The 8,483-nt window shown below is 47.3% G+C and overlaps 1 long non-coding RNA gene across 1 annotated transcript in view; it reads right to left on the bottom strand.

Annotated features, from left to right (window-relative positions):
* Window positions 1-2,768: 2,768 nt before the first annotated feature.
* The window catches only part of LOC127007126 (uncharacterized), a 64,065-nt gene continuing 58,350 nt past the window's right edge, over window positions 2,769-8,483 (bottom strand). Inside the window, exon 3 of the long non-coding RNA XR_007760077.1 lies at window positions 2,769-2,905. This is a non-coding gene — a long non-coding RNA (uncharacterized LOC127007126). The remainder of the gene's footprint in view (window positions 2,906-8,483) is intronic.

Here is an 8,483-nt window from a genome sequence, read left to right as displayed (position 1 = left end):
GGGGGAGGGTAAGATGACGTTTTCTTTTGTTTTGTTATTAACCTGTGAAGATGAAGAGGTGTTGCAGGTCACTATCTAAGTATCCTTTTGTTTATATTTTGAAGCGAAACTGAGAGCGGTGGAGCCAGCGAACACGACGCGGTATATTTGTTAGCATATTGAATTTCGGCTTTTAACCCACGTGACAGCGGCAGCAGCATTACGGAGGACACTAGTACGTAGACTCGCAGGTGACACCATAAACAAACACTGTAATAGGATTAAGCAGCTCTGTGATCCCCTTTCCCCTTCCCTCTCTCCCCCAGCGACAAGGGCAAGCTGTGGATCCTGTGTCCCTCCCATTAGGCGCGTCTGGGATGATGAGGCGCCGTATTGTCAGGGGGGGACAGGGGGAGGGAATAATCCGGTCATATGAAATGGCTGACGTAATACGATACTCAGACTTACACGCACGCTGCTGATACGGCGCCGCAGGAGCCAAAAAAGTTATGGTGAGGGGAAAAAAGGAAAATATATAATCACATCAATGTTGTAAGCGAATGAACACAGCAAACTCTACACCTGAGTTTATGTTTAGTTGTTGCCGCGGGACATGAGAGAAACAACGTGAGCGAAATTAAATCCATTGTTTGTTTATTTTTGTTTCTCCCTTCCGAGAGAGAGAGAGAGAGAGAGAGAGAGAGAGAGAGAGAGAGAGAGAGAGAGAGAGAGAGAGAGAGAGAGAGAGAGAGAGAGACCTTGATGGAAAGCAAGGCAAAAGCAGAGAACTATTCCAGCAGAACTTTGCCACGTTACGCCACCTCTCCATGCAGTTCGTTTCCGGTTTTCCTCCCCCCTCTCTCTCTCTCTCTCTCTCTCTCTCTCTCTCTGTCAAGGCGGAACGATGGATTAAAGGGTCTCAAACATCTGGCCGGGACGTGGTGGAGGCAGGAGATAATGCGAGTCAATATTTGTACACAGGTGATGGGCAGGTGAGCAGGGGAGGCGAGGGGAGAGGAGGGGAAAAGAGGCAGGTGAAGGAAGGAAGGGATGCGTGGTGTGCTATGGGATGGAGCGCCAATGGGGAATGTGCAGGGAAAGGATGGAGGTGGTGAATGGCATAGGAAGAGATGAGACGAGAGCGAAATATAAAGGGAAGAGGTAGAGGAGGAGAAGTGAAATGAAGTTAGGTGAGAGAGAGAGAGAATGTGTAAAAACCGGGAGTGGCGGATGAGGTGAAGGTGGAGAGGAATATGGAATGAGGCGAAAATGTAGAGCATATGGAAAAAAATGAAGCAGGGGATGGGGAAAATAATTATCGAGAAAAGTAAAAATAAAAGATAAGTATGGAATGAAATGAGAATGCAAGGAATACAGAGAGGGTGAATAAAGGTGAAGGAAGGAGGGAGCGTGAGTGCATGCAGAGGGGTACAGAACAGGAAGGACTTCAGACGGGTTATGGAAGAGGGAGCGAGGGGAAGCTCAAATGAGAGGGAAATATGCACGCGCGCAGAGTATGGAAAAGGAAAATGCTTAGGTTCGGAATACACTGGGTTAAGAGAACATTTCAAAGGGGGAAAAAGGGACCAGATAGGAAGGAATGAGAAGTGGAAACATAATAGGAATAAAAAAAATATCAAAGTAATAAGATAAAAAGAGGAAAATAAATGAGTGGAGAATAATCAAGATACATGAAAAACAGGAAGAAATGGGAAAGAAAAAGTCGATCCGAGAACTGTGGGATACGATGTTTAAACACATAAGACCTCGGCCATGCAGGAGGGTATAAAGGAGAGGAGCAAAATGTGTACAATATGAACGGCGAGGCTCTGAGATGATTTTGGTCCACACACACACACACACACGAACACACGAACACACACGCACACACACGAATCATAGACAAATTATCGGAAGGTCGCGGCTCCCCCAGCGGACTCCCTCCCTTTTTACGCCTTCCTCTTTACGGATGATGAGTTAATTAGCCATCGGGTGGTTAGCGGGGCGGGGGAGCGGCGCAGGGGAGGGGCACCGGCCGGGCTGAGGAACAATAGCCGAGGAACATTAAAATTTACCGCCAAGTCGACCCATTCACCGAGTAAGGGGAGGAGACGAGGGGAAAAGGAGCATGAAGGGGACGGAGACTGGGCAGCGGGGCGCCAGATCCTTTACGTCGAAGCTGTACGAGGCCACAACACGCGATTCAAAGGACTAAAGGATTAAAAGTAGTGAGGAGTGATATAGGCAATGTTCTTGTCCTGCGGGAGGCTACGCAAGCACATGAAAAGAAGGTAGACAAAGTAATAACGAAACTTTAATAAAAACGCTAACACAATGAACATGAAGTAAATTGAAAATGCATGAGAACAGACGACGGAGAACTGCAAGATGAGAGACAAACAAGGGATCACGTGTACATAATATTCAAAGGACCAAACCAAAGCGCGATAACGATGGATACAACATTAAAAAAAAAAAAAGTTGTTGCATGAACGTTAAAAAAAAGGACCTGCCAGCAACCACATGCGCATACATAAACGTCGCCTGGGTCACCACATTACATACAGGCAATACATTCTTATCTACACATTCAAGGCCAGGATATGTGTCGCAAAGACTTCCAAGGTGGTGGTAGAGGCGGAGGAGGCGGCGGCACGTCTTGTCAGGGCAACAAAACAAAAGTGATACTAGAACTAATACTCGTACAATCAGGTCAGAAGTCACGGTAATGGTAGTAGTGGTGGGGGGGGGATGAGGCTAACAGGGGTGGTGGGGGAGGGGGGGTGCAGCTGGTTGGAGACACGTGCGAGGGGAGGCGAGGGTCAGAGGAGGAGGATCCCCGCCGTGCCTTCGACCGTGAAAACTGCCATTATGTGGAACTGCCGCCCCGCTGATGTGTGAGGGGCGCGTGGGCCTCACCTGCAGCCTGGGGAGGGTATGGGGAGAGTAATGAGGAGGGAGGGGATGAGGAACGTGATGGGGAGAGTAAGGGTGGGGATGGGTAGGCAAATGGGCAAGGCTTGGGAGTGAAGCTAAGAAGGTAAAAGGGAAAGTTTGGGTAGAGTAATGGATGGTGATGGTGTGGGTATAGGTGGAAGAGTATGGAAAAAAAAAACAATGGGGAGGCTAATGGGACAGGGGACAGGGGGGAGGGTATGGAAAAGATGGCTGAGCTAAGGTAATGGGGAGGGAAATGGGGTCAGACAGGGGTAAGGGCCAAAGGTGCCAGGTCGTCCTACTTAGGCTTTTACATTTACCATTTTCCGACCCAAAAACTGTCTACTACACCCCAATAACGAGATTAATTTATAGTTATCGTTAAAGTCGTTCATTTCTGGCGTCTTTTGGCAATAATTAAATGTCAAAAACAATAAATAAGATGCTCTGAGTACAACAATCTGGCAAGGGCTGAGGCAGGGTATCTGGGACGGGCATAATGGGATGTATAATGGGAAGGGTCATTGAGAGGTAATGAGAAGGATAATGTGTATAAGGGTGTATAGTAGGGGAGGGTAATGACAAGGGTGGGGCTGCAGGGCTTCGGCAGGGTACTAAGGGAAGGTAAAGGGGATATTAGCAGAGGGATATAGCGTGGACAGGTGATAATGACAGGGATGGAGTGAGATGTTTAGATGTACCGTCGGAAAAAAACTGTGTACTGTGGGAGGGTAATGGAAGGTGAGGCTGTGGAAAGTTTTGGTGTTAGGGAGGGGAAGAGGAAACTGAGGGAGGGAATCTGGAACGGAAAGGTAAATGGGGGAGTACTTTTAATAATGACAGGGATGGAGTGAGGTGTTTAGATGTACCGTCGGAAAAAAACTGTACTGTGGGAGGGCAATGGAAGGTGAGGCTGTGGAAAGTTTTGGTGTTAGGGAAGGGAAGACGAAACTGAGGGAGGGAATCTGGAACGGAAAGGTAAATGGGGGAGTACTTTTGATAATGACAGGGATGGAGTGAGGTGTTTAGATGTACCGTCGGAAAAAAACTGTGTACTGTGGGAGGGTAATGGAAGGTGAGGCTGTGGAAAGTTTTGGTGTTAGGGAAGGGAAGAGGAAACTGAGGGAGGGAATCTGGAACGGAAAGGAAAATGGGGGAGTACTTTTGATAATGACAGGGATGGAGTGAGGTGTTTAGATGTACCGTCGGAGAAAACTGTACTGTGGGAGGGTAATGGAAGGTGAGGCTGTGGAAAGTTTTGGTGTTAGGGAAGGGAAGAGGAAACTGAGGGAGGGAATCTGGAACGGAAAGGTAAATGGGGGAATACTTCTGGAGGATACCACAGAAACATGGAAACATGGAAATGCAGGTAACAGAAAGCATATTGGCACATTACGAGATCGCCCGCTTTGGTGATTTAATCTGCTCGACAGCCACTTGGGGCTTGAGGAGCAAAATTTGGGGCTTGAGGAGCAGAACTTGGGGCTTGAGGAGCAGAGGATAACGTTAGATGTTGTGGGATGCTGTCGTGGGTGAAGGAAGCTGAGGGAGCGTGTGGGAGGGATAGATGGTGGGTGAAGTGAATGGAGAGTACTGTCGGCGGAACCTGTGTAATTTTTTTTTCTCTGTTTTCTTTATTGAAGCAGCACGTTACGGACATAGCTCTCTCTCTCTCTCTCTCTCTCTCTCTCTCTCTCTCTCTCTCTCTCTCTCTCTCTCTCTCTCTCTCTCTCTCTCTCTCTCTCTCTCTCTCTCTCTCTCTCTCTCTCTCTCTCTCTCTCTCTCTCTCTCTCTCTTTATCTAATCTCAAGGCTGTATCCTCTTACCGCCAGTATGGGTTCCGCAAGGGACATTCTACTGGTCATGATCATCTTGCTTTCTTGCCAAACTCCTGCTCATCCTCTCATAGCTGCTTTGGTGAAACTTTTGCTGTTGCCTTAAACATCTCGAAAGTTTTTGAGAGTCTGGCACATATCTTCGCTTTCTAAACTACCCTCCTACGGATTATATCCCTTTCCCTGTACTTTTATCTCCAGTTTCCTTTCCGGCCATTCTATCTCTGCTGTGGTAGACGGTCATTGTTCTTCCCCTAATCCTATCAACAATGGTTTCCCCACAGGGCTCTGTCCTATCTCCCACTCTCTTTCTGTTATTAATCAATGATCTTTCCTAAACAAACTGTCCTGTTCACTCCTACCTCGACGACTCTACTCTGCATTATTCAACTTCTTTCAACAGAAGACCCTTCCAACAGGAATTACAAGACTCTAGACTGGAGGCTGCATAACGCTTAACCTCAGACCTTGTTATCATTTCTGACTGGGACAGGAGGAACTTGGTGTCCTTCAACGCCTCAAAAATTCAATTTCTCCACCTGTGAACTCGATTCAATCTTCCAAACACCTATCCCCTATTCTTCGATAACATTCAGATGTCCCTTTCTTTTACACTAAACATCCTCGGTGCATCCTTAACTCAAAATCTCAAATGAAAACCTCATATCTTATCACTTATTAAATCAGCTTCCTGATTTGTCGCGTTCTGTATCGCCTCTACCAGTTATTTTCTCCCTCTCAGATGCTATCCATATTCAGGGGACTTTTCCACCCTCGTATGGAGTATACAATGTCATCTCATGTGTGTGGGGGGCTCCACACACACAGCTCTCTTGGGCAGAGTAGAGTCTAATGCTCTTCGTCTCACCGATTCCCCTCCTCTTACTGACAGTCTTCTCTCTCTTAAATTCCGCCGCAATGTTGCCTCTCTTTCTATCTTCTATTGATATTTCCACGCTGACTGCTTTTCTGAACTTGCTAATTGCATGCCTCCCCTTCCTCCCGCGGCCCCGCTGCACTCGACTTTCTACTCCAGCTCCAATACTGTCCAAATCCCTTTTGCGAGAGTTAACCGGCATCTTCATTGTTTCATCCCCTTCACTGATAAACTCTGGAACAGTCTTCCTTCGTCTGTATTTCCTCCTGCCTACAACGTTACCTCTTTCATGAGGAGAATTTCGAGACACCTCTACACCCGAAACTGACCTCTCTTTGGCCACTCATCTATGCTCCTTTTTATAGGGGCAGTGATTAGCGGCCTTTTATTTCTCATTTATGTTTGCCCTTGAGCTGCTTCCTATGCTGTAAAAAAAAAAAAAGAATGAGAAACCACTGAGGGAGGATGGAAATCAATAGTATAGTGCAGGATAACGATGAATGGGAAGGTTAAACATCCCTCACAGCATTAGGGAAACTGCCCATCCGAAGGAGATGAGGAGCATCTTCCCTCTCCGTTCTTCCTCGGTCCCACACATGCTTAGGGTGGAGAATACGAGTTAAGAAGTAGGAGGCGACGTGAATTTTAATGTACCTTGCTCATTTCGACATTTATTTATAATTAAGAAAATCTATTTACTTTTAAATAAATGGAAATACAAAAGGATTCTTGGGTAGCGTGATTGCAACCTAGCATTCGTGTTTCCCTTTAAGCCTGTGCTACAGAGTTCAGAATTGCCTTCCCCTGCAGCGCCTCACAGTGGCCGCCATCCTCCCCCTCGGCTGTGGGTTTCCTCGGCGCGCGGCCTTAATACTTTCCTCGCCGCAAAATGTTCCTCAGTGCAGAGGCAGCAGGGACACCAGAGGGGCGGCAGCAGCAGCAGCAGCAGCAGCAGGAGCAGGCACCGACGCCAGGTTATTGCGTCTAGGCCAAACAAGACTTAGTTCTTTAATTACAGTTTCATTTGCATGTTGGATGTCCCGAGATGTAAATTGTATCCCGGGTGTAGGAACAGCGCGCGTCGGCGGGGACCACGGGCGGCCGCGCTCCATGCAAATAAAGTCGAATTGTTCCCCTTACTGGGTGTTCCCGGCTGTTAGGAACGTAATGTCGCGTTCCCTCGTAGCGGCCCGGCGCCTCTGTAAAAATAACAGTTTAATTTAACTCAGTTCATTGGTCATTTACATGCCTTGTTCACTTTTTATAGCTGGGCCCCGTTTTTTCTATCACCGCCGCCTGTGCCATATTGCTGCGGCCGCTCCCACTGGCCCACACTCAAGGCATGAATATTCCGGATTTAATTTTGTAAGCTGTAAGTTCCTGCGAGGATCACTGAAGATATTAAAGCCCAACAGGACTCGCCCGACATTCATGCGAAATAGTTTACAAAGCGGCAACAGGCACAGGATATCGATGGTCTTCCTGCTTTTTGTCTTTTCCTTTTCATTTCAGGCGAGCCAAAAAACATCGCTCGCATCATAAATTCATAAACCACAGACGTGAAAGAGAAGGGATCGGGCACACGTGTCGTGTGGCGCTTGTTATGGTAATCTGACAAAAGAGCATCGTGGGTACCCTTCCGACCCGCATCAATAGCGCCTCCAGCCTGACCTATTTCCGAAGGGCCCTTGGCTGTGATGTCCTTGTAAGCAGAAAGTACAAGAGAGCCAAAACATATACGTCATTACAAGTGAACAAAAAACAAGTTGCGTAAACGTCGGCAGGGAAACAGCGGCGTGATCAGTGATACATACATCCAATATTCTCTCTCTCTCTCTCTCTCTCTCTCTCTCTCTCTCTCTCTCTCTCTCTCTCTCTCTCTCTCTCTCTCTCTCTCTCTCTCTCTCTCTCTCTCTCTCTCTCTCTTCATGATTCTGGCCAGCAAAAGAAGAGAACCAGGAGCGTGCTACCTTTGCCAACACCCAGACACCGCTAGATTATACTTACCCGAGCGGGGATATGACTGCCAGTTCATCTCTTTGAAGTGCGTCCCCCCCCCCCCCCTTCGTATAAGCCGTGGGGTTAAAAGTTATCTTAGTACCGTTCGATACAGCGAAATTCTCCCAGTAGGAGCCCGGCCGACAACTTAGGACTGGCTCTGCGCATTACCTCTGGCTACAAATGCAAACGCACTACATGAGGGGATGATCCTAAAATTCCTCGAAAAGAAACACGTTTGACAACAAATAGAAGCCATATAGTAACTTTGTGTAACGGCTGTCAAGCACAAAACACTTCCCCCATAAACTTCCATGTTCAGTACGTTGACACACGATGGTGGGTGTGTCACCTGAGCGGCACAAGACAACTCTCCTCCCTGATCACCAAGACCGATGAACCAGGAGTGCTGGAGAGCTTCTGGACCGTCAGATCATGACGGATTCGAGAGTGCCGAGTAACCTTAGCAAAGGGATTTTCAGGAAACTGCATTGAAAAAGATAATATTATGTACTCAAATGATAGAAGTAGAGCAAAACAATTTCACATTTAACAATAAAGAAATGTGTATGATGGGGCGTTAGGAAGCTTTAAGTCAAGTTTCTCTTTCCGTTTCATAATAGAATAAGGTGCAGTCATCTCATGCACTATCCACTCCTTAACCTTCTCCCATGCAGTGCCCTCATGAAGTCTTCTGTGACAACATTCTCTCTCTCTCTCTCTCTCTCTCTCTCTCTCTCTCTCTCTCTCTCTCTCTCTCTCTCTCTCTCTCTCTCTCTCTCTCTCTCTCTCTCTCTCTCTCTCTCTCTCTCTCTCTCTCTCTCTCTCTCTCTCTCTCTCTCTCTCTCTCTCTCTCT

This window comes from Eriocheir sinensis, chromosome 3, assembly GCF_024679095.1.
Source record: "Eriocheir sinensis breed Jianghai 21 chromosome 3, ASM2467909v1, whole genome shotgun sequence".
Taxonomy (NCBI): domain Eukaryota; kingdom Metazoa; phylum Arthropoda; class Malacostraca; order Decapoda; family Varunidae; genus Eriocheir; species Eriocheir sinensis.
The sequence above is the reverse complement of the archived record's forward strand: the minus strand, read 5'-3'. Positions and strand labels throughout refer to the sequence as shown.